Source organism: Oncorhynchus clarkii, chromosome 4 (assembly GCF_045791955.1).
Source record: "Oncorhynchus clarkii lewisi isolate Uvic-CL-2024 chromosome 4, UVic_Ocla_1.0, whole genome shotgun sequence".
Taxonomy (NCBI): Eukaryota; Metazoa; Chordata; class Actinopteri; order Salmoniformes; family Salmonidae; genus Oncorhynchus; species Oncorhynchus clarkii.
The window spans coordinates 17,201,547-17,226,009 of NC_092150.1; the positions used below are offsets into that span (position 1 = coordinate 17,201,547).

Genomic DNA, 24,463 nt, shown 5'->3' on the forward strand with positions numbered 1-24,463 from the left:
CAATAAAATACACATCAATTACCCAATGTTCAAGGAGTCACTTATGCTAACACGCACCACATCTCTTCAGTTAGCTCCATTCTAAAAGAGTGACCATTTTGCCTCTTATGTAATGTACTGTACTTGCCTTGACTGTTTTGGGTTGTCAACATCTCCATCAAAGTTACATAATCATCATCATCATCTCCACATGAACATTCACAGCAGGAGTGGATTTGATGTAGTGGACCTCCCCTGATGAGCTCTTCAATGGGCTATCACGGGTCTTCAATGGGCTATCAGGTCTCTTCAATGGGCTATCACAGGTCTTCAAATGGGCTATCACGGGTCTTCAATGGGCTATCAGGTCTCTTCAATGGGCTATCACGGGTCTTCAATGGGCTATCACGGGTCTTCAATGGGCTATCACAGGTCTTCAATGGGCTATCAGGGGTCTTCAATGGGCTATCAGGGGTCTTCAATGGGCTATCACGGGTCTTCAATGGGCTATCACGGGTCTTCAATGGGCTATCACAGATCTTCAATGGGCTATCACAGGTCTTCAATGGGCCATCACGGGTCTTAAATGGGCCATCACAGGTCTTCAATGGGCTATTACAGGTCTTCAATGGGCCATCATGGGTCTTAAATGGGCCATCACGGGTCTTCAATGGGCCATCACTGGTCTTCAATGGGCCATCACTGGTCTTCAATGGGCCATCACGTGTCTTCAATCACATTGAAGGCCTGGTAGAATGGGAGGCTATAGAATATTTGTACCCTGCAGACTGCAAAGATGGAGATGAATGGCCTCTATTGGTGGGAGAAAGGCAAGCGTTTCAGCATGTCATAATGTGAAATTGTTTTGATGGGAAACATGTCTATTCAAAACAACTTTGTGTCACACTGCCGTTTGATCCAAAGGTCTGCCAAACAATTGGATGTGGGTGTGAGGGTCTAGGGAGACTGAGTGTGTTAGTTTTTAATTGTATTTTTTTAATATACCCTTATAGTTTTATATCTTTAGAGCTGAAGACGTGGCCAAGGGTTACTTGTATCTTAGTGGGGGAAGTTTCAGCTGCGACACCATCTGAACTTTTAAAGTGCCACATGCCCAATCTATAGGGTCTCACAAGAAACAGCTGAAAGTAGTGAAACCTTCACTTAGTTCTGTATTTTACTGACAGTTAAGTGGGGAAATAAGGTTTAGTAGACAATAGACAGATGTTATATACTGTAATTGCAGAAATCTAGTTTTGCAGGTGTTTCTCGACCAATGCGTCCTTGTTAATCCTTTAGCAGACACAGCATCTCTTTGAAACATGCAAGCCCACAAAGTAAAGTAATCCCATTTTATGCCTGTTCTGTTGAATGGCCCACCTCTTCGTCAAAGTGTCTTCACCTCTCCACTCGTCTAACAGTACAAGAATGTATTTCTTGGCTTTAAGGTGAGGCTGCCTGTTTATGCCAGACCCAGCTCAGAGCACAGGGACACTAAATGGGAGTCTGTAATTATCATTGTTCCTCTGCTGTCCTGTCAGTGTGCTCGCCAGAAAAACAAGAGGGATCCCTAGGCAGCGGTCATCAAAGCAATCGACTTTGACCAAAAACGCCATGAAAAAAATCAAGGTGGAATGCTCCAAACATAATACAAGTGAATGGGAATGGATATCATCCAAAGGACATCACCCTCTCCCACTCTACCATGGCCTGTTAATGCCCTATGCACAGGTGCTTGTTACTAAATATAGGGTTTCATCAGTTGCTATGTGTCACTACGCAATGTGTTGATGCACTCGTATAGGGTGGTTCCAAGGTTTGGCAAAGGGCATAGAAAATATAAGCAATATCATTTAGTGGAGAAGAACTATATTTGAGCATAGCTGCTCAGTGTTCTAATGATTTGTCCTGATTCATTACAGCAGAGCTCTGTCCTGACCTCACAATGTTAGGGCAGTACTGTGGGAATTATTCTAACCTCAAACAGTGATTTTAGTATAAATTTTTCTGCCTATTACCCTTTTTTACAGACACATACTGTATGTAGATTATTGAACTAAGCAGGTTTTTTTTGTATTTATACATGCCTTGTCATCTGTAAAAGAGTCATAAAAATGATTTCTTCCAGACAAAACAAGCAATAATATGATGGGGGCACAAGTCATGCTGCTTTAGCTACAACGTCCTAAAGCTTCAGGGACATTTGAAACCCTGTGTGGTCAATTTCTCTCAGAGGAGTGAAAAGAACTGTGGTGGGTGGGAGAAGAAAAAAAACCTTGCCACTCACAATACCAATCTGATGTATGTAGACTAAAAAGGTGGGGGGAAGGGGCAGAATTTTAAAGCGCTTATTGAATTGCTATTACAGCTCCTGAGACTAATTGCGGCTGTTGTATGTCTCTCAGTTGCCGAGGGGGCTCTGGAGTGGCCCTGCATGCTCTTACCCAGTGGGGTTTTTAAACAGAAAGGCCCAGAGAGAGCCCAGGACCACCGAAGATCAATAGCAAACCCTTCAGTCTTTCACAGGCCTACTCTAATCCTTCTCATTTGTCTGCCATTTTGTTCAGAGCCATTCACAGCTCCCTGCATTTGGGATTAGGGTCATGTTTTGTTACAAAAACAGCCCAAGTTATTACGGTGAATAGACCGAGGGGCAGACGATGAGTGTGTGAGTGCACATGCGCATGTGTGTACCTGTGTGTGTGTGTGTGTGTGTGTGTGTGTGTGTGTGTGTGTGTGTGTGTGTGTGTGTGTGTGTGTGTGTGTGTGTGTGTGTGTGTGTGTGTGTGTGTGTGTACCTGTGTATGTTAGAAGAGTATGAGAATACTGTATGTCCAATGTCTCAGACAAAGCAGACTGTTTATTTTCTTCCTCGTAGAACTCCGTTAGAATGAGTTACAATGTCAGTTAGAATGAGTTAAGTTTCATAACTTTCAGAAATTCCTTTACCTTTTTGCTCTTTCTGTGGCTGCCTGGCCGAACTCTCTGCTGGAGTCTTGGCATCAGGCATCAGGTCCATCAGAAAGGCCAGGCCGGGCCTTCTCATCACTGAGTGAGTGGATTAGTCTGTGCGTCTGCAGCCACATGAGATAGGGCCTCTTAGGGCCACACGCACCAGCCACATTACCCCCAAAGCCCTACCATGCCACTTCGCAGGTATGTGGTGCCACAGAGGCCTCCGTCTACACTCACCCCATATGGCATTCCCCAGATGCCTGCGGGCATGTCAGACACCACAGGATTGGAAGGGAAGGCTAGGAGGATGGGGAAAGGGTGGAGGGGCTGAGGCTCCGTCCAGATAGTTTGGCCAACTGAAGCAAGTCCCAGTCAACATCAAAAGGTTGTCTTTGGCTTTTGGTGACTGGAAAAGGCCTAAGTCGGGACAGGTTCATGAGAAGTCTGAGGCGGGCCAAACATTATCCACCCTGCCCCTCGAGCTCCAGTGTGTGTTTGGAGTAATTCTCCAAGCGAGAGGGGCTAGACTGTCTCTGTCTTTTGTCACCATCTGTGCTGGGATATTTTCTCAGAGCTAACGTTACGGTAGCACACGCTGTCCTTTCATGTTCAAGGACTAGCAGGTGGACGTTCTTCCCTAAAGATTCATTTTTCCAAGTATAATGTTTGAAATTCATCATGGCTAATTTGTCCTTCTTAGGGGTTTTAAAATAAGTTGGTTTCGCTGTGATGAAAAGGTTTTATTTTATTACCCTGGCAGGCTGTATCAGACACATAAAATATCCGTTACCAGAAAGTGTCAGTTTCCTCTGTCAAGCCTTGTCATCATCTGCTTCTCAAGAACAGAACACAGATAACTTGACACTATTGGCAAGGGAGAGGAATACAACTGTCTGTTACAGATCAGTTTGAGGGGGCACATTTTTTTAATGAAACAGCCTGTGAAATTGTATCATTTTTTTCAGTACCCTGGATAAATATGGAGACAGACTTAATCAAAGAGGGACAACAACATGTAGCCTACACTAAGAGGGAGTAGCGTTTTGACCAGACTGCCTCGGGTCTAGACTAGCTATGAGCTTTTAATTTAGTTCCCTCTGGGACCCACTAATGTACCAATTTCCCCTTCAAGTCCCACCTCTGTGTGTGCAGTCCTCTATCTCTGCCTCTACTTCACTAGCTCTCCTTCTCACTCCAGCTTCTGTAGGTATGAAACCTCTTGGTACAATGTGCTGTAGCTATGACTGACAGGGTCTCATAAGAAGGGTAAAAAACATGAGAAGAAAATAATTTACAATTCAAGAGAAGTGTAACCTCCTATGCTGTACTGAGGATCCATTTTGTGGGGCTCGCCTGGGATCTGAACCCGGGAACTCTTGCAACATCACAGAAGGATAAGAAGTTAACATATTAAAGAAGACCTCCAGCGATTTATGAACTTTTACTGTTGAAAAGCGATATCCACAGTATAAATACAATAAAGTACACACACTAAAGGGTAAAAAAAATATGTTTTGGGCAGAATAGTGTTTTTTAGACACAACTGCAAACTTAAAGGACTAGGGCATTCAATGAGTTGGTCTAATGGGAATCCGTGATGTCATCTGCCTCCTCCTTGCTTGAGGAACAATAGAGGAGCAATAGAGAACAAAAAAATGAAAGGCCCAACCCCCACTGCTATGTCATGACTTACCTGGACCACCTATTGAGATGTGCCTTTCAGATGTTAAATGAGGTGTTAAATGAGTTCTTAAATAAGGTGAAAAGGAGACTGGAGTGCCATTTTAAGTTTTAATAAAGTTTTGTGTTTGTTGCTTTGTTGCTTTGTTTCTGTCAAGCCTGCTCCCATTCCCACTCTCTGGCACTCGAGGACGCCAGGAGGCCCATCATTACACACACCTGTCACCATCATTACACGCATCAGTGCTTCATGGGACTCACCTGGACTATATTACCTTATTGATTGCCTCCCCTATATATGTCACTTCCTCAGTTTCTTCCCAGTGTCTGCATTATTGTTGCTATGTTTCCCCTGTCCAGACGCTGTCCTTGTTTTGTTTCATGTCTGTTTATCCATTAAATCTTCACTCCCTGTACTTGCTTCTTGTCTCCCAGCATATTGCCTCACAGAATGCAGACACTAATATTGGAAGAATTGTTTTTTGTTTTGGTTGGGGAAGTCGGGTCCGGGTGCCGCTGCTGAAGGAACCGGGGGTGGCTCAGCTGGCTCGTCGAGCTTCCATGCCGTAGCTGGCTCGAGAGGTTTTCTTGTCTCGGTTGGCTCAGCATCCCACGTCATGCCTCAGCCGGCTCGGAGGGCTCCCACGCCTCAGCCCGGCTCGTCCAGCTCCCGCGCCTCGGCCGGCCTGTCAGGCTCGCCAAGGGGGGACGCCAGGTGGTGCCCCTAGAGAGGGGGGGGGGTACTGTCACGCCTGCTTCCGCTCCCCCTCTAAGGCGCTCAAGGGCACCAGGTGACCCATCATTACGCACACCTGTCACCACAGAGGTCAAATGTTTTCTGTAAGTCTTCACAAGGTTTTCACACACTGTTGCTGGTATTTTGGCCCATTCCTCCATGCAGATCTCCTCTAGAGCAGTGATGTTTTGGGGCTGTTGCTGGGCAACACGGACTTTCAACTCCCTCCAAAGATTTTCTATGGGGTTGAGATCTGGAGACTGGCTAGGCCACTCCAGGACCTTGAAATGCTTCTTACGAAGCCACTCCTTCGTTGCCCGGGCGGTGTGTTTTGGATCATTGTCATGCTGAAAGACCCAGCCACGTTTCATCTTCAATGCCCTTGCTGATGGAAGGAGGTTTTCACTCAAAATCTCACGATACATGGCCCCATTCATTCTTTCCTTTATACGGATCAGTCGTCCTGGTCCCTTTGAAGAAAAACAGCCCCAAAGCATGATGTTTCCACCCCCATACTTCACAGTAGGTATGGTGTTCTTTGGATGCAACTCAGCATTCTTTGTCCTCCAAACACGACTAGTTGAGTTTTTACCAAAAAGCTCTATTTTGGTTTCATCTGACCATATGACATTCTCCCAATCTTCTTGTGGATCATCCAAATGCTCTCTAGCAAACTTCAGACGGGCCTGGACATGTACTGGCTTAAGCAGGGGGACACGTCTGGCACTGCAGGATTTGAGTCCCTGGCGGCGTAGTGTGTTACTGATGGTAGGCTTTGTTACAATGTCCCAGGTCTCTGCAGGTCATTCACTAGGTCCCCCCGTGTGGTTCTGGGATTTTTGCTCACCGTTCTTGTGATCATTTTGACCCCAGGGGGTGAGATCTTGCGTGGAGCCCCAGATCGAGGGAGATTATCAGTGGTCTTGTATGTCTTCCATTTCCTAATAATTGCTCCCACAGTTTATTTCTTCAAACCAAGCTGCTTACCTATTGCAGATTCAGTCTTCCCAGCCTGGTGCAGGTCTACAATTTTGTTTCTGCTGTCCTTTGACAGCTCTTTCGTCTTGGCCATAGTGGAGTTTGGAGTGTGACTGTTTGAGGTTGTGGACAGGTGTCTTTTATACTGATAACAAGTTCAAACAAGTGCCATTAATACAGGTAACAAGTGGAGGACAGAGAAGCCTCTTAAAGAAGAAGTTGCAGGTCTGTGAGAGCCAGAAATCTTGCTTGTTTGTCGGTGACCAAATACTTATTTTCCACCATAATTTGCAAATAAATTCATAAAAAATCCTACAATTTGATTTTCTGGATTTTTTTTCTCATTTTGTCTGTCATAGTGCACATATGATGAAAATTACAGGCCTCTCTCATCTTTTTAAGTGGGAGAACTTGCACAATTGGTGGCTGACTAAATACTTTTTTGCCCCACTGTATCACCTCCACCTTACTCGACACCCTAGACCCACTACAATTTGATACTGCCCCAACAGATCCACGGACGACGCAATCGCCATTGCACTGCACACTGACTTATCCCACCTGGATAAGATAAATACCTACGTAAGAATGCTGTTCATTGACTACAGCTCAGCCTTCATCCATAGTGCCCCCCAAGCTCATCACTAAGTTCAGAGCCCTGGGACTGAACCCCTCCCTGTGCAACTGGGTCCTGGACTTCCTGACGGGCTGACCCCAAGTGGGGAATGTAGGCAGCAACACCTCCGCCACGCTGATCCTCAACAGGGGGTACCTACAGGGGTGCGTGCTCAGCCCCCTCCTGTACTCCCTGTTCACCCATGACTGCATAGCCACGCACGTCTCCAACTCAATCATCAAGTTTGCTGATGACACAACAGTGGTAGGTCTGATTACCAACAATTATGAGACAGCCTACAGTGAGGAGGTGAGAGCCCTGGCGGAGTGGTGACAGTAAAACAACCTCTCCATCAACGTCAACAAAACAAAGGAGCTGATCGTGGACTAGAAGAGACAGCAGAGACAGCACGGCCCACCCACATTGACAGGGAGAGGGCTTGACCCATAAGAACCTCACTAACTTCTACAGATGCACCATTGAGAGCATCCTGTCAGGCTGTATCACCACCTGGTATGGTCAATTGCACCCTCCGCAACCACGGGACTCTGCAGGAGCACACTGCTTGCCCTCCAGGACATCTACAGCACCCGGTGTCACAAGAAGGCCAAGAAGATCATCAAGGACCTCAGCCACCCGAGCCATGGCCGGTTCACCCTGCTAACATCTAGAATAGGGGTGGGCAATTCCAGTCCTCGAGGGCCTGATTGGTGTCACAGTTTTGCCCCCGCCACATCTAACACACCTGACTCCAATAATCACATAATAATGATCTTCAGCTTAGAATGCAATTTCATTAATCAGCTGTGTTTTCTAGGGATGGAGAAAAAGTGTGACACCAATCATGCCCCTGAGGACTGGAGTTGCCCACCCCTGATCTAGAAGGTGGAGACAGTACAGGTGCATCAAAGCTGGAACTGAGAGACTGATAAACAGCTTCTATCTCCAGGCCATCAGACTGTTAAACAGTCACCACTAGTGGCCTCCACCCAGTGCCCTGCCCTAAACCTTAGTCACTGTTCTAGTCGGCTACCACCCGGTACTTTACCCTGCACCTTAGAGACTGCTGCCCTATGTACATAGAGTCAGTGAACATTGGTCACTTTAATAATGTTTACGTTCTGTTTGCAAAAAAGTGTTAAACAAATCAAAATGTATTTTATATTTGAGATTCTTCAAAGTAGCCAACTTGATGACAGCTTTGCACACTCTTGGCATTTTCTCTACCAGCTTCATGAGGTAGTCACCTGGAATGCATTTCAATTAACAGGTGTGCCTTTTTAAAAGTTAATTGTGGAATTTATTTTCTTCTTAATGCGTTTGAGCCAATCAGTTGTGTTGTGACAAGGTAGGGGGGGTATACAGAAGATAGCCCTGTTTGGTAAAAGACCAAGTCCATATTATGGCAAGAACAGCTCAAATAAGCAAAGAGAAACGACAATCCATCATTTCTTTAAGACACGTAGGTCAGTCAATTAAAAAACTTCAAGAACTTTGAAAGGATGATCGGATGATTTCTGTGGCAGCTTGTATAGTTCTGACTCTCTTGCCCCCTCCACTGGATATACCGCAGTACTTGATTTACTCTTAAAGGTTTAAATCTATGAGAGCTGAATCCTAACTTGAGATCTGTGCATATCACTAGGATTGGAATGAAAGGAATAATATCTTAAAGCAGCAATCAGCAGTTGAAACAATGACAAAGAGCTTCCCCTGTTTTGGTAAAAAAGCTGAGGGATGGGGCCGGAGAAATGTAACCACTCAATGTATAGACAGAGTTATGAATTCAAGGACTGGGCATCCATGATATAAAAAGTATAGTTTTAACCAAGTTTTGAGGCTATACAGTGTTGGTTTGTTTAAAAACATTGTGGGGGAAACAATCTTATATTTTGGGTTCTGATGGGGTTTGACAGTTGACCTGAGCCCATGAGTCAATTATAAGCCATATTATTGAAGTATCAATTGGTGCATATCATACATTTATGAATCCAACAATTGATGTAGCAACTGCAGATTGCCCCTTTAAGCCTATTTCTCACAGATTGGGAGAAACAGAGTGTGGATTTACCAGTGTAAGACCACCATGTCTGCTTGTCAGTGTCCTGCTATTCTAGTAAAATGTGAATAACCACAATGTGGTGACCTATATTAGGTGTGAATGTGGTGGGTGAATGAATGATATGCAAGGTTCACACATTCATAGCTCAAATCCTGTGTGGGTAGATGGGCTGGGACAGGTTTATAAAGATGCTCAGGACTTTTGAGGACAGTCTGAGAAGAAGACAATATGGCTGCCACATCTGTCTTGCTCCTGCTGGGCTCACAGGTAAGACCAAACTTTACCTATCACTTCAACCTATCACATGTCCACTCACACTTCCACTCACTCTGGCGGTTAAAAGAGGATGACATTTGACCATCTAACCATGGACAGCAGAAAACTGCAAAGTGACACTGATTTGGTTGAAAAGCAATAACATAGAAATTCACATGATGATCACAAATTCTAGTCTTTGAATTTTAGTCATTTAAAGCCCACTGTTGTTAATTTGGGTTTCTTTGGGGATATCTCTATGTCTCTACCAGCCCACCAGGACTCTGGCAATGTGAATGGAGAAAAGACCAAAACCAACTCTTAACCCTACATGGTCTCTGTGCAGGAGAGAAGGAGACAAGGAAACGGAAAAGAGGGAACATATGTGTGGGGGCTTTCTTGTGTCAGATAACTTTGCCATGACGGCCGCTCACTGCTACACAAGGTAATTGTGTTTTACTCTTATCCTATTGAACTATTTGAGGGAGAAAACTACTCACACCAAGAAGTCATAAGTGGTTCTGTGGTCTTTGTAAAAAATTGCAGATTTGCTTTATGCTGTAGAACAGGGTGTCAGACAAATTTTCCCCCGGGGGGCCACATTCGGTCTACAACTAGGTCTGGAGGAGGGCCGCACTGAAAATGTGTTATATTTGCTTGCCGTCAAAATGTGCAAAAGATTGCAAAACATAGTTTCCGATGCTGTCTAGCTTTAATTTAGATGATTATTAGCAACCTGGAAAGTGGATACCATCAAGAAACGGTTGTCATTTCTACAGTTTAAATTTGGTTTCAGTCATTTTAAAGTATAAATGAGTTCCCTCCCACCTCCATGAAAAAAAAAATATGATTAATATTATTGTATTTTCTGTAAATATTTTTACTCAAACCACCCCATCAGCCAGATTGGACTCCCTCACTGTAGAATGTTCTGTGTGCTTAGAAGCTCAGTGAGTAGTATGTTGTTTTCTCTTCATTGGGGTGTGATAAGTAAGTCAAAGCTTATAGAGGAAAGGAAGTACAATAGCTACAGTGATATCCTCCAAGTTAGTGGAAAATCACAATCTATATTTTCCGTGAACTATTGCCATTCAGTAATTGTTTCTTTGTCCTTGTAGTGGTGTATAGCTGACGGTTGTGGTTGGTGTTCATAACATTAAAAGTGGGAACATTCTTGGTGTGAAAAGTTATTACATCAATGATTACGATCCCCAAACACACAAGAATGACATCATGCTTTTGGGGGTAAATGAGAGATAAGTAATGAAGTGTGTGTAAGGGGTAAATAGAAACATGTTATAAACACCTATTAAAACCAGGTGTGATGTATATGATTTTATACGATTATCTTCCCAGAAGGGAATTGTGTAGCATACAAATACTGAATAAACCATTTGCAGGGATATTCTACCCTGCCTGACACAACACATTGTAGACAGGGGTGACTGCCAGAGAACTTGGAGAAGAGCCAATTCCCACTTCTATGATATATGCCGTTGTTACTGCTGATGATAACGGCTTTTGTCAGGTAAGGTTATAAAGCATAGATAATTCTGAAATGAATAATAATAATCATAATAATATGCAGGTATGTTATATAAATATATACACTGAGTGGACAAAACATTAGGAACACTTTCTTCCCTCAGAACAGCTTCAATTCTTCAGGGCATGGACTCTACAAGGCATCGGAAGCATTCCACAGGGATGCTGGCCCATGTTGACTCCAATTGGCTGGATGTCCTTTGGGTAGTGGACCAATCTTGATACACACGGGAAACTGTTGAGCGTGAAAACCCCAGCAGTTTTGCAGTTCTTGACCCACTCAAATTGGTGCGCCTGACACCTACCACCATACCCCATTCAAAGGCACAAATATTTTGTCTTGCCCATTCACCCTCTGATCAAGGCATAAAAATAATTTTTTAACCTGTCTTCTCCCCTTCATCTACACTGATTGAAGTGGATTTAACAGGTGACATCAATAAGGGATCATAGCTTTCACCTGGATTCACCTGGTCAGTCTGTATCATGGAAGTTGTCCCTGCTACACTCGCATTAACATCTGCTAACCATGTGTATGTGACAAATAACATGTTATTTGATTTAATGTTTTGTACACTCAGTGTATGTGTATATACATTACATGACCAAAAGTATGTTGATACCGCTTCAAATGACTGGATTTGACTATTTCAGCCACACTCGTTGCTGACAAGTGCATAAAATAGTGAGCCCTGACCTCATCCCCATTTAACACGTTTGGGATGAATTGGAACACCGACTGCGAGCTAGGCCTAATCACCAAACATCAGTGCCCGACCTCACTAATGCTCTTGTGGCTGAATGGAAGCAAGTCAGGACAGCAATGATCCAATTTGGTTGAGGTCGAATAATTGTGGAGTCCAGGTCATCTGAGGCAGCACTCCATCACACTCCTTGGTCAAATAGCCCTTACACAGCCTGGAGGTGTGTTTGTGTCATTGTCCTGTTGAACAACAAATGATGGTCCCACTAAGCCCAAATCTCAAATCTCAAAACCAGTCTAATGTCTATTGCTCGTGTTTCTTGGCCCAAGCAATCTCTTCTTATTATTGGTGTCCTTTAGTAGTGGTTTCTTTAACCATGAAGGCCTGATTCACGCAGTCTCCTCTGAACAGTTGATGTTGAGATGTGTCTGTTACTTGAACTATGTGAAGTATTTATTTGGGCTGCAATCTGAGATGCAGTTAAATCTAATGAACTTATCCTCTGCAGCAAAGGTAACTCTGGGTCTTCCTTTCCTTTGGCGGTCTTCATGAGAGCCAGGTTCATCATAGCACATTAAGTTTTTTTCCAACCGTTGTGTCTTTGTGAGATGCAGAGTAGGTGAACGGATGTTCTCCCCATGTGTGGTTCCCACCGTGAAGCATGGAAGAGGAGGTGTGATGGTGCTTTATGTGTAATTTCTTACATTGTTACCCCAGGTCATCTTAGGTTTTATTACATACAGTCGGGAGGAACTTTTGGATATAAGAGCAACGTCAACTTACCAACATTACGACCAGGAATATGACTTTCCCGAAGCGGATCCTCTGTTTTGCCCACCAAAGGCAAGGTGACCGGAAACATGACCGAATACAATCAGTGTAGCTATTCCCTCCGCAAGGCAATCAAACAAGCTAAGCATCAGTATAGAGACAAAGTAGAGTTGCAATTCAACGGCTCAGACACGAGAGGTATGTGGCGGGGTCTACAGTCAATCACGGACTATAAAAGGAAAACCAGCCCCGTCGCAGACCAGGATGTCTTGTTCCCAGACAGACTAAACAACTTCTTTACTCGCTTTGAGGACAATACAGTGCCAATGACACGACCCACAACCAAAATTTGCGGGCTCTCCTTCACTGCAGCCGACGTGAGTAAAACATTTAAACGTGTCAACCCTCGCAAGGCTGCAGGCCCAGACGGCATCCCCAGCTGCGTCCTCAGAGCATGCGCAGACCAGCTGGCTGGTGTGTTTACGGACATATTCAATCAATCCTTATCCCAGTCTGCTGTTCCCACATGCTTCAAGAGGGCCACCATTGTTCCTGTTTCCAAGAAAGCTCAGGTAACTGAGCTAAATGACTACTGCCCCGTAGCACTCACTTCCGTCATCATCAAGTGCTTTGAGAGACTAGTCAAGGACCATATCACCTCCACCCTACCTGACACCCTAGACCCACTCCAGTTTGCTTACCGCCCCAATAGGTCCACAGACGACGCAATCCTAATCACACTGCACACGGCCCTAACCCATCTGGACAAGAGGAATACCTATGTGAGAATACTGTTCGTCGACTACAGCTCAGCATCATCAAGCTTGAGACCCTGGGTCTCGACCCCGCCCTGTGCAACTGGGTCCTGGACTTCCTGACGGGCCGCCCCCAGGTGGTGAGGGTAGGTAACAACATCTCCACCCCGCTGATCCTCAACACTGGGGCCCCACAAGGGTGCGTTCTCAGCCCTCTCCTGTACTCCCTGTTCACCCATGACTGCATGACCATGCATGCCTCCAACTCAATCATCAAGTTTGCAGACAACACTACAGTGGTAGGCTTGATTACCAACAATGACAAGACGGGCTACAGTGAGGAGGTGAGGACCCTCAGAGTGTGGTGTCAGGAAAATAACCTCACACTCAATGTCAACAAAACAAAGGAGATCATCGTGGACTTCAGGAAACAGCAGAGGGAGCACCCCCCTATCCACATCGACGGGACAGTAGTGGATTGTGGATTGGGTAGAAAGTTTTTAAGTTCCTCGGAGTACACTTCACAGACAAACTGAAATGGTCCACCCACACAGACAGTGTGGTGAAGAAGGCCCAGCAGCGCCTCTTCAACCTCAGGAGGCTGAAGAAATTCAGCTTGTCACCAAAAACACCCACAAACCTTTACAGATGTACAATCGAGAGCATCCTGTTGGGCTGTATCACCCCCTGGTAAGGCAACTGCTCCGCCCATAACAGTAAGGCTCTCCAGAGGGTAGTGGGGTCTGCACAACATATCACCGGGTGCAAACTACCTGCCCTCCAGGACACCTACAGTACTGTACTCTATACCATCTACTGCATCTTGCCATCTTGATGTAATAAATGTATCACTAGCCACTTTAAACAATGCCACTTTTACATGTTTACATACCCTACATTACTCATCTCATATTTATATACTGTACTCTATACCATCTTAATGGATCTTGCCATGCCGTTCTATACCATCACTCATTCATATATATATTTTTTTATGTACATATTCTTATTCATTCCTTTACACTTGTGTGTATAAGGTAGTTGTTGTGAAATTGTTAGGTTAGATTACTCGTTGGATATTACTGCATTGTCTGAACTAGAAGCACAAGCATTTCGCTACACTCCCATTAACATCTGCTAAGCATGTGTATGTGACAAATAACATTTGATTTGATTGAGAATTCAAGGCACACTTAACCAGCATGGCTACCACAGCATTCTGCAGCGATACGCCATCCCGTCTGGTTTGCGCTTAGTGTTTTTCAACAGGACAATGACCCAAAACACACCTCCAGGCTGTGTAAGGTCTGTTTGACCAAGAAGGAGTGTGATGGAGTGCTGCATCAGATGACCTGGCCTCCACAATCACCCGACCTCAACCCAATTGAGATGCTTTTGGGATGAGTTGGACGGCAGAGTGAAGGAAAAGCAGTTAATAAGTTCTCAGAACATGTGGAAACTCATTCAAAAGTATTCCTCATGAAGCTGGATGAGAGAATGCCAAGAGTGTGCAAACCTGTCATCAAGGCAAAGAATGGCTACTTTGAAGAATCTCAAATATATAATATTTTGATTTGTTTAACACTTTTTTAGGTTACTACATGATTCCATATGTGTTATTTAATAGTTTTGATGTCTTCACTGTTATTCTACAATGTAGAAAATAGTCAAAATAAAGAAAAACCCTTGAATGAGTAGGTGTGTCCAAACTTTTGGCTGGTACTGTACATATATAAAATACTTGTTTTTCAAATGTAGAGTAACTATTTCTTCTCATCTGTGTTTCAACCATTGATTTCAGGGAGATTCAGGAGGTCCTCTGGTGTGTGGAGGGATAGCAGTGGGAGTTGTGTCCTTCAATGATACAGACTATTGCAACCAGTCGAGAGCACCCAATGTCGACACCAACATATCAACCTATCTCCCCTGGACCAAGAAAGGAACTGGACTTAAATCAGTCAACTAAATGATTAATAAACACACACACTCTTTGTTACAGAAAATATTAACTGGGTGTATGTGCATGTGTGTGTTGATTTCCTGTAAAAGTCTCAAGTACTGACAGACAACATAGGGTTATTATTTTATATGCATTTTTAGACAGATAACCACATGTTTCCTTGTAGCCTAAGACAACTAAGAATCTCTGGTTACATGAAAGCGACACAATTCTCTGAAAGCACACCACGCTTATTTTCAGTGCCAGAAGCCTTGGTCACTGTGGTTCATCTATCTGGTACATAGTGCTGCTAAGCACGGCACTAACGCACTGCAAACTTAGCAGGTGCAAAAACTGCTGCACAAGTACTGGAAAAACAGACTGAGATGACAGTAGCAAGGTCTGTCAAAGTTAATGTATCTAGAGTGTGGTCAAACATTATAAACCTCTAGTTGGTCATGGTTGGCATGTAAAGGTTACATTGGCACAGAATTGGGTGAAACACAGGAACTAAGTGGTACATCCTGTAAAGGGTTTAGAGAGACACTCAGCACTTTGAAACCCCATCAAACACCTTTGGGATGAATGTGAACGGCGACTGCGAGCCAGGCCTAACCGCCCAACATCAGTGCTCGACCTCACTAATGTTCTTGTGGCTGAATGGAAGCAAGTCCCCGCAGCAATGTTCCAACAAGCCTTCCCAGAAGAGTGGAGGCTGTTATAGCAGCAAAGGTGGGATCAACTCTATATTAATGACCATTGGTCTATTTACCCCTCTTTATTTCGCCTACCGACTTGGAAAGAAATTTAAATATACATTCAGTTATTTGGCAAAATACAGACGTTGCCATTGTGTTGGGGAAATAGGGGTGTCTAAAAGCGCATTCTTATTTAACCAGCTTACTTAACCAGAATGCAAGATGGCGTAGCAGTTCAGACGTCTTTGTCTTTGTCTTGTCGTGTCCCGTGTATATATATATTTTTCTTTGTATATCTTTAGTATATATTTTTTATATTTTTAACCTCAATTTCAACATACTCTCCTGCAACCCACCTCACCCAATGTGAAATGGATCTGCTATTTTCTATACTTTAGATCCGGAATCCCCAACAGAAGATAGGCAGCTAACTAGCTACTAGCTAGTAGTCAGTTAGCCACTGCTAGCAGTCATCAGCTAACCTTAGCCTGGTCAACTCCTGCCAGTCTGCACAGTGCGATTAAACCCAGAGCATACCGGACTGCTTTTCAAATCTCCACAAGCTCTGAACCTTTCCACCTGGATCATTGCAGCTAGCTAGCTGCTATCCGAGTGGCTAATCTTGACTAACATCTCTGTCCTGAAGCAAGCACCAGTTAGCCTGGAACTAGCCTTGTGCTAGGCCCATCTCCTGGCTAGCTGAAGAGGTCCATCAGCTACTCCTTGGGCTACAATACCTATCTTGCCAATTGGCCTGGTTCCCTTTTAATGCCGACAGACACAGAGCCCCGCCGATCCATCACGACTGGTCTACCAACGTAATCCGCCCGAGGGGGTTTCAACAGGCTCCTCCGTTGCGACGTCCCCTGAAGGCCCATCTGCTAGCCTGCTAGCCCCGGCCTGTTAGTTGTCTGAATCGGCTCACCTAGCTACTCACTGGTCCCTATGATCACTTGGCTACGCATGCCTCTCCCTAATCTCAATATGACTTGTCCATTGCTGCTTTGGTTAGTGATTATTGTCTTATTTCATTGTAGAGCCTCCAGCCCTCCTCAATATGCCTTAGCTAGCCCTTGTGTTCCACCTCCCACACATGCGGTGACCTCACCTGGTTTAAATGGTGTCTCTAGAGACAAAACCTCTCTCATCATCACTCAATGCCTAGGTTTACCTCCACTGCATTCACATCCTACCATACTCTTGTCTGTGCCTTGAATCTATTCTTCCGCGCCCAGAAATCTGCTTCTTTACTCTCTGTTCCGAACGCACTAGACGACCAGTTCTTATAGCCTTTAGCCGTACCTTTATCCTACTCCTCCTCTGTTCCTCTGGTGTTGTAGAGGTTAATCCAGGCCCTGCAGCGCCTAGCTCCACTCCCATTCCCCAGGCTCTCTCATTTGTGGACTTCTGTAACCATAAAAACCTTGGTTTCATGTATGTTAGCATTAGAAGCCTCCCCCATAAATTGGTTTTATTCACAGCTTTAGCACACTCTGCCAACCTGGATGTTCTTGCCGTGTCTGAATACTGGCTTAGGAAGGCCACCAAAAATCCTGAAATTTCCATCCCTATCTATAACATTTTCCGACAAGATAGAACTGCCAAAGGGGGCGGAGTTTCAATGTACTGCAGAGATAGCCTGCAGAGTTCTGTCATACTATCCAGGTCTGTGGCCAAACAATTCGAGCTTAAACTTCTAAAAATCCACCTTTCCAGAAACAAGTCTCTCACCATTGCCGCTTGTTATAGACCACCTTCAGCCCACAGCTGTGCCCTGGACACCATATGTCTCAAGTAAAACTGTGAAGGACATCGGCATTACTCTGGACCCTGATCTCTCTTTTGACAAACATATCAAGACTGTTTCAAGGACATCTTTTTCCCATCTATGTAACATTGCAAAAATCAGAAACTTTCTGTCCAAAAATGATGCAGAAAAATGTGTCCATGCTTTTGTCACTTCTAGGTTAGACTACTGCAATGCTCTACTTTCCATATAAAGCACTAAATAAACTTCAGTTAGTGCTAAACACGGCTGCTAGAATCTTGACTAGAACCCAAAAATTTGATCATATTACACCAGTGCGAGCCTCTCTACACTGGCTTCCTGTTAAGGCAAGGGTTGATTTCAAGGTTTTACTGCTAACCTACAAAGCATTACATGGGCTTGCTCCTACTTATATTTCCGATTTGGTCCTACCGTACATACCTACACGTACGCTACGGTCACAAGACCGTCCCTAGAATTTCAGAGCAAACAGCTGGAGGCAGGGCTTTCTCCTATAGAGCTAAATTTTTATGGAATTGTCTGCCTATCCATGTGAGAGACACAGACTCGGTCTCAACCTTTAAGTCTTTATTGAAGACTCATCTCTTCAGTGGGTCCTATGATTAAGTGTAGTCTGGCCGAGCAGTGTGAAGGTGAATGGAAAGGCACTGGAGCAACGAACCGCCCTTGCTAGCTCTGCCTGGCTGGTTCCCCTCTCTCCACTGGGATTCTCTGCCTATAACCCTATTACAGGGGCTGAGTCACTGGCTTACTGGTGCTCATCCATGCCATCCCTAGGACGGGTGCGTCACTTGAGTGGGTTGGGTCACTGACATGATCTTCCTGTCTGGGTTGGCGCCCCCCCCCCCCCCCCCCCCCCCCCCCCCTTGGCTTGTGCCGTGGCGGACATCATTGTGGGCTATACTCGGCCTTGTCTCAGGATGGTATGTTGGTGGTTGAAGATATCCCTCTAGTGGTGTGGGGGCTATGTTTTGGCAAAGTGGGTGGGGTTATATCCTGCCTGTTTGGCCCTGTCCGGGGGTATCATCAGACGGGGTCACAGTGTCTCCCGACTCCTCCTGTCTCAGCCTCCAGTATTTATGCTGCAGTAGTTATTGTGTCAGTCTATTATAGGGTCAGTCTGTTATATCTGGAGTATTTCTCCTGTCTTATCCGGTGACCTGTGTGAATTTAAGTATGCTCCCTCTAATTCTCTCTCTTTCTCTCTTGCTTTCTCTCTCTCGGAGGACCTGAGCCCTAGGACCAGGACTACCTGGCCTGATGACTACTTGCTGTCCCCAGTCCACCTGGCCGTGCTGCTGCTCCAGATTCAACTATTCTGCTTGCGGCTATGGAACCCTGACCTGTTCACCAGACGTGCTCCCTGTCTCAGACCTGCTGTTTTCAACTCTCTAGAAACAGCAGGAGCGGTAGAGATACTCTGAATGATCGGCTATGAAAAGCCAACTGACATTTACTCCTGAGGTGCTGACCTGTTGCACCCTCGACAACCACTGTGATATTATTATTTGACCCTGCTGGTCATCTATGAACATTTGAACATCTTGGCCATGTTCTGTTATAATCTCCACCCGGCACAGCCAGAAGAGGACTGGCCACTCCTCATAGCCTGGTTCCTCTCTAGGTTTCTTCCTAGGTTATGGCCTTTCTAGGGAGTTTTTCCTAGCCACCGTGCTTCTACATCTGCATTGCTTGCTGTTTGGGGTTTTAGGCTGGGTTTCTGTACAGCACTTTGTGAAATCACATGATGTAAGAAGAGCTTTATAAATACATTTCATATGTGAATTGATTGCCCTCCATCTATCTTCAGAGTTTCTACTGTTAGGTGACCTAAACTGGGACATGCTTAACACTCCGGCCGTCCCGCAATCTAAGCTAGATACCCTCAATTTGACACAAATTATCAATGAACCTACCAGGTACAACCCCAAATCTGTAAACACGGGCACCCTCATAGATATCATCCTGACCAACCTGCCCTCTAAATACACCTCTGCTCTCTTCAACCAGGATCTCAGCGATCGCTGCCTCATTGCCTGCGTCTGTAATGGGTCTGCGGTCAAATGACCACCTCGCATCACTGTCAAACGCTCCCTAAAACACTTCAGCGAGCAGGCCTTTCTAATCGTCCTGGCCCGGGTATCCTGGAAGGATATTGACCTCATTCCGACAGTAGAGGATGCTTGGTTATTCTTTAAAAGTGCTTTCCTCACCATGTTAAATAAGCATGTCCCATTCAAAAAAATGTAGAACCAGGTACAGATATAGCCCTTGGTTCACTCCAGACCTGACTGCCCTTGACTAACACAAAAACATCCTGTGGCGTACTGCATTAGCATCGAATAGCCCCCGAGATATGCATATTTTCAGGGACGTTAGGAACAACAGCCACGCTCAAGGTCACGCTCAAGGTATTCATCGACTTGGCCAAGGCATTCGACTCTGTCAATCACCACATTCTTATCGGCAGACTCAACAGCCTTGGTTTCTCAAATGACTGCCTCGCCTGGTTCACCAACTACTTCTCAGACAGAGTTCAGTGTGTCAAATTGGAGGGCTTGTTGTCCGGACCTCTGACAGTCTCAATGGGGGTGCCACAGGGTTCAATTCTCAGGCCGACTCTTTTCTCTGTATACATCAATGATGTTGCTCTTGCTGTTGGTGATTATCTGAACCCCCTCTACCCAGACGACACCATTCTGTAAACTTCTGGCCCTTCTTTGGACACTGTGTTAACTGACCTCCAGACAAGCTTCAATGACATACAACTCTCCTTCCGTGGCCTCCAACTGCTCTTAAATGCAAGTAAAACTAAATGCATGCTCTTCAACCGATCGCTGCCCGCAACTGCCCGCCCATCCAGCATCACTACTCTGGACGGTTCTGACTCAGAATATGTGGACAACTACAAATACCTAGGTGTCTCACTAGACTGTAAACTCTCCTTCCAGACTCACATTAAGCATCTCCAATCCAAAGTTAAATCTCGAATCGGCTTCCTATTTCGCAACATAGCCCCATTCACTCATGCTGCCAAACATACCCTCGTAAAACTGACTAGCCTACCGATCCTTGAATTCGGCGATGTCATTTACAAAATAACCTCCAACACTCTACTAAGCAAATTGGATGCAGACTATCACAGTGCTATCCATTTTGTCACCAAAGCCCCATATACTACCCACCACTGCGGCCTGTATGCTCTCGTTGGCTGGTCCTCGCTTCATATTCGTCGCCAAACCTACTGGCTCCAGGTAATCTACAAGTCTTTGCTAGGTAAAGCCCCGCCTTATTTCTGCTCACTGGTCACCATAGCAGCCACCCGTAGCACGCGCTCCAGCAGGTATATTTCACTGGTCACCCTCAAAGCCAATTACCCTTTGGCTGCCTTCCCTTCCAGTTCTCTGCTGCCAATGACTGGAACGAATTGCAAAAATCACTGAAGCTGGAGACTCATATCTCCCTCACTAACTTCAAGCACCAGCTGTCAGAGCAGCTCACAGATCACTGCACCTGTACACAGCCCATCTGTAAATAGCCCATCCAACTACCTCATCCCCATATTGTTATTTAGTTTTTTTCTCCTTTGCACCCCAGTATCTCTACTTGCACATTCATCTTCTGCACATCTATCACTCCAGTGTTTACTTGCTATATTGTAATTACTTCACTACTATAGCCTATTTTTTGCCTTTCTCCTTAATCTTTCCTCATTTGCACACACTGTATATAGACGTTTTCTATTGTGTTATTGACTGTACGTTTGTTTATTCCATGTGTAACTCTGTGTTGTTGTTTTTGTCGCACTGCTTTGCTTTATCTTGGCCAGGTCGTAGTTGTAAATGAGAACTTGTTCTACCTGGTTAAATAAAGCTAGCATTTGCCTTTGTGTTCTGCATTTTGTGGTTTGAACTAGAAAAAACGTTTCATTATTCACAGGTCTAATTCTCTGATAGCATGGAATGGCAGGCGGCACACTTCTGAGAACAAACTGCTCATTAAAGAAACAAAGGCTCTTAAGATATTCCAGATTTAAATATATACATATAATCTCCAGCGTCTGTGTCTAGTGTCTCTGTTCATGTTAAAGGTGAATCAACAGTTGTTTATTCTTATGCTGTAAATGGCTATTTTATGGTTGTAACTGATAAAATATATATTTATATTTTTGCAATTCTGAGTAATTACTACTTCAGTAAGGAAATACACTCTATTCAGTGACCTTCGGAAATGGAAGCTGATTGTCAGATCAACACATTGCTTCGAAAAAATGTATTGCAATTGCTAAATAATTCCAATAGATGGCAGGATAAGACCACAAATTAAATTTCAGAGGCTCCGTTTTCCTCCTTCCCTTCGCCCTCACAGTAAAACTCCTTTGCGCGCTTCTTTCTGTCCCCTTCCACACAAGAGAAAGGACTGAACATCATTTTTAACGGATTATTGTGAATTACTATAATGATGATTCATGTTTATTATGACCTATTTTCATGCTCATGTTTTGAAATTATACTTGATTAATATTTCAATAACGATTATCAATAATCCTGAACATAAATTTACATAAACGCCCATGACGGTATTTCATATCTGTAGAATTCATTGTCGTTGTCCCGTTCGAGTTCTTCCATTACTTTGGTTTGTTCCTCTTTTCTTTGGCTTGGAGTTTTGCTGTGTTTAAACTTCAAGGGGCAAGTGGTCCGGTCTTTTTTCCACATTAAATCAATTTGTCAAGTCTGAATAGGGCCTAGGGAGAATATTATTCTGTGGAAGTCTACCTTTATTTTTCGGTTCCTTGTTTAGACAGATTAGAAATAGCAGGAGACAGAGAAAGAGTGAAAGTGGGACAGGCAGAAGCAGGAACTGAACCCCTGACTTCTGGGGCAGTAAGATGGCAAATTTCTTTGGAATTTTACCTACTCAATCACACAGACACGTATCGTGTGAGGAACTTGGGCCCCCATAGTGATTCAATCCATCAGAACCACCAAGAGCTTGCCGCCTAGTCAAACTGAGCAATCGGGGGAGAAGGGCTTTGATCAGGGACGTGACCAAGAACCCGATGGTCACTCTGAAGAAGCTCCAGAGTTCCTCTGCAGAGACAATGCTCAGCAAGTAGACTGTTGTTTCCTCTTCACAGAGGTGTGAATCTGATGGTTGTGGTTGGTGCTCATGACATTTCAAGGCAGGAAAGCTCTGCTCGCAAGATTGATGTGAAATATTACCACATACATCCTGGTTACAACTCTAAGACATTTCAGAACGACATCATGCTGTTGCCGGTACATGACAGTGGAAGAATGCACACATGTCAGAATGTCTCTTAGCTTAGCACACCATTGCCCAGGTAATATATGCCAACAGACCTTAGACTAAATAGAGAAAAAAATAAGCAAACATATTGAGTTTGTTCAAATCCAGTGCAGTAATCATATATGAAAACATTTTGATGATGTGCATAATACTGCTTTGCATAATATCATATAGCTTACTTGAGAATTGACTGTATCTAACTACAGTCATATGCTCCAAATATAGCTTTTCAAAACTACGCTGAAAAGCAAAGCTGTGCAACAGATCCCTCTCCCTAAGAAGACAAGGACATCAAGGCCAAATCCGACTGTAGTGTAGCTGGGTAGGGTGCCTCTAAAACAGGCAGAACTGCAAACCCACATCTTCTGGAGGTGAATGAGCCTCCTGCCAGAGATCATGGGGGAACACTGCCACCATAACCCTGTCTATGATATGTGCTGGTGATACTGCGGCTGGTTATAAAGGTGTTTGTCAGGTATGGTCATAGAATGTAGTTAAGGTATAGTCTGATAATCCATTAATTATAGAGAAATGACTTGATTTGCAGAGTAACTGTTTTTAACCAAGTATTACAGGGAGATTCAGAACGTCCTCTGGTGTGTAAGGGGACAGCAGTGAGAGTTGTGTCCTTCAATGAAAAAGGAAACTGTGACAATCCCAAGGAGCCCAACGTCTACACAAAAGTTGCCAAGTACCTCTCCTGGATCAAGTGTATCATAAAGTATTAAGGAACCAAATGGAGACATTTGTAATTAATCAAATGTAATTTATCAAACAGAAAAGACCATCAGTCCTTAAATAAACTCAGTGCTGTGTGTTAGCGTGAGTGTGTGAGAAGAATATGAATGTGCTTGTAAGAGAGAGTGTTTATGCATGCACGTGAATGTGTCTTTTCCATCTTTCACTTCAGACCAAGGGTATGTGCAATTAAAATGATGACTTAGCTCTTTAAGCCAACAAGGATACATCTTTAGAAAGATAGCTCCTCTTACATCTTCAGCTGTCTTCATCAAACTCCACCACACGTGGAAACTTGTGGTCAAGACAACAAAGTAACTCTGGTTTCATGAAGGCGACACAATGCTTTGAAACCACACCACAGTTTCAGGTCTCAGACCAGAAGACATGATCTGTCTGTCTGTCTTCCAGTCTGCCTCTCCACCTGCTTGCCTGTCTGTCACTCAGAGGGGATGCAGAACATTTCACAGAAGAATACCACCAGAGATCAAGATGAGTCAATAAGATTGACAGCACAACTTCCTCTTAATCTTAAACTAGCAACACATTTAAATATGTGATTTACTGTTGTTTCTATAGTGACTAAAAAGTTATGCCCCTTTCATAGTTTTACATGTTGTTTTCATTGCGAAAAATAATGGTCCCTGACTTTACCCTGGTGGGATTGGCAAGGTCCCAGCGTCTTTCAAGGCATCAAGAGTGTTGTCCTCCTTTGTAAACCACTGGTGGTTATTGGTTGGCATGCTAACACCGGAAAGCATCGAACCAGAGAAGACAAGGCTCTTGCATGAGAGAGGGGAGATGAGTTGGCCTATGTGGTATGCACTACTGCAGGCTATTATCTGTCTATGATAACTCACCACCTACATTAATGTGTAGAAGGGCTGCCAGAGTTCCAGTAAATGCAGAGACCACCTACCTTAACTTTACCGGAAGAAACCATACATGGA

The 24,463-nt window shown here is 44.3% G+C and overlaps 1 pseudogene; it reads left to right on the forward strand.

Moving 5' to 3' along the window:
- Positions 1-270: 270 nt before the first annotated feature.
- Positions 271-23,503, forward strand: LOC139407932 (mast cell protease 1A-like; annotated as a pseudogene).
- The last annotated feature ends 960 nt before the right edge of the window (positions 23,504-24,463 follow it).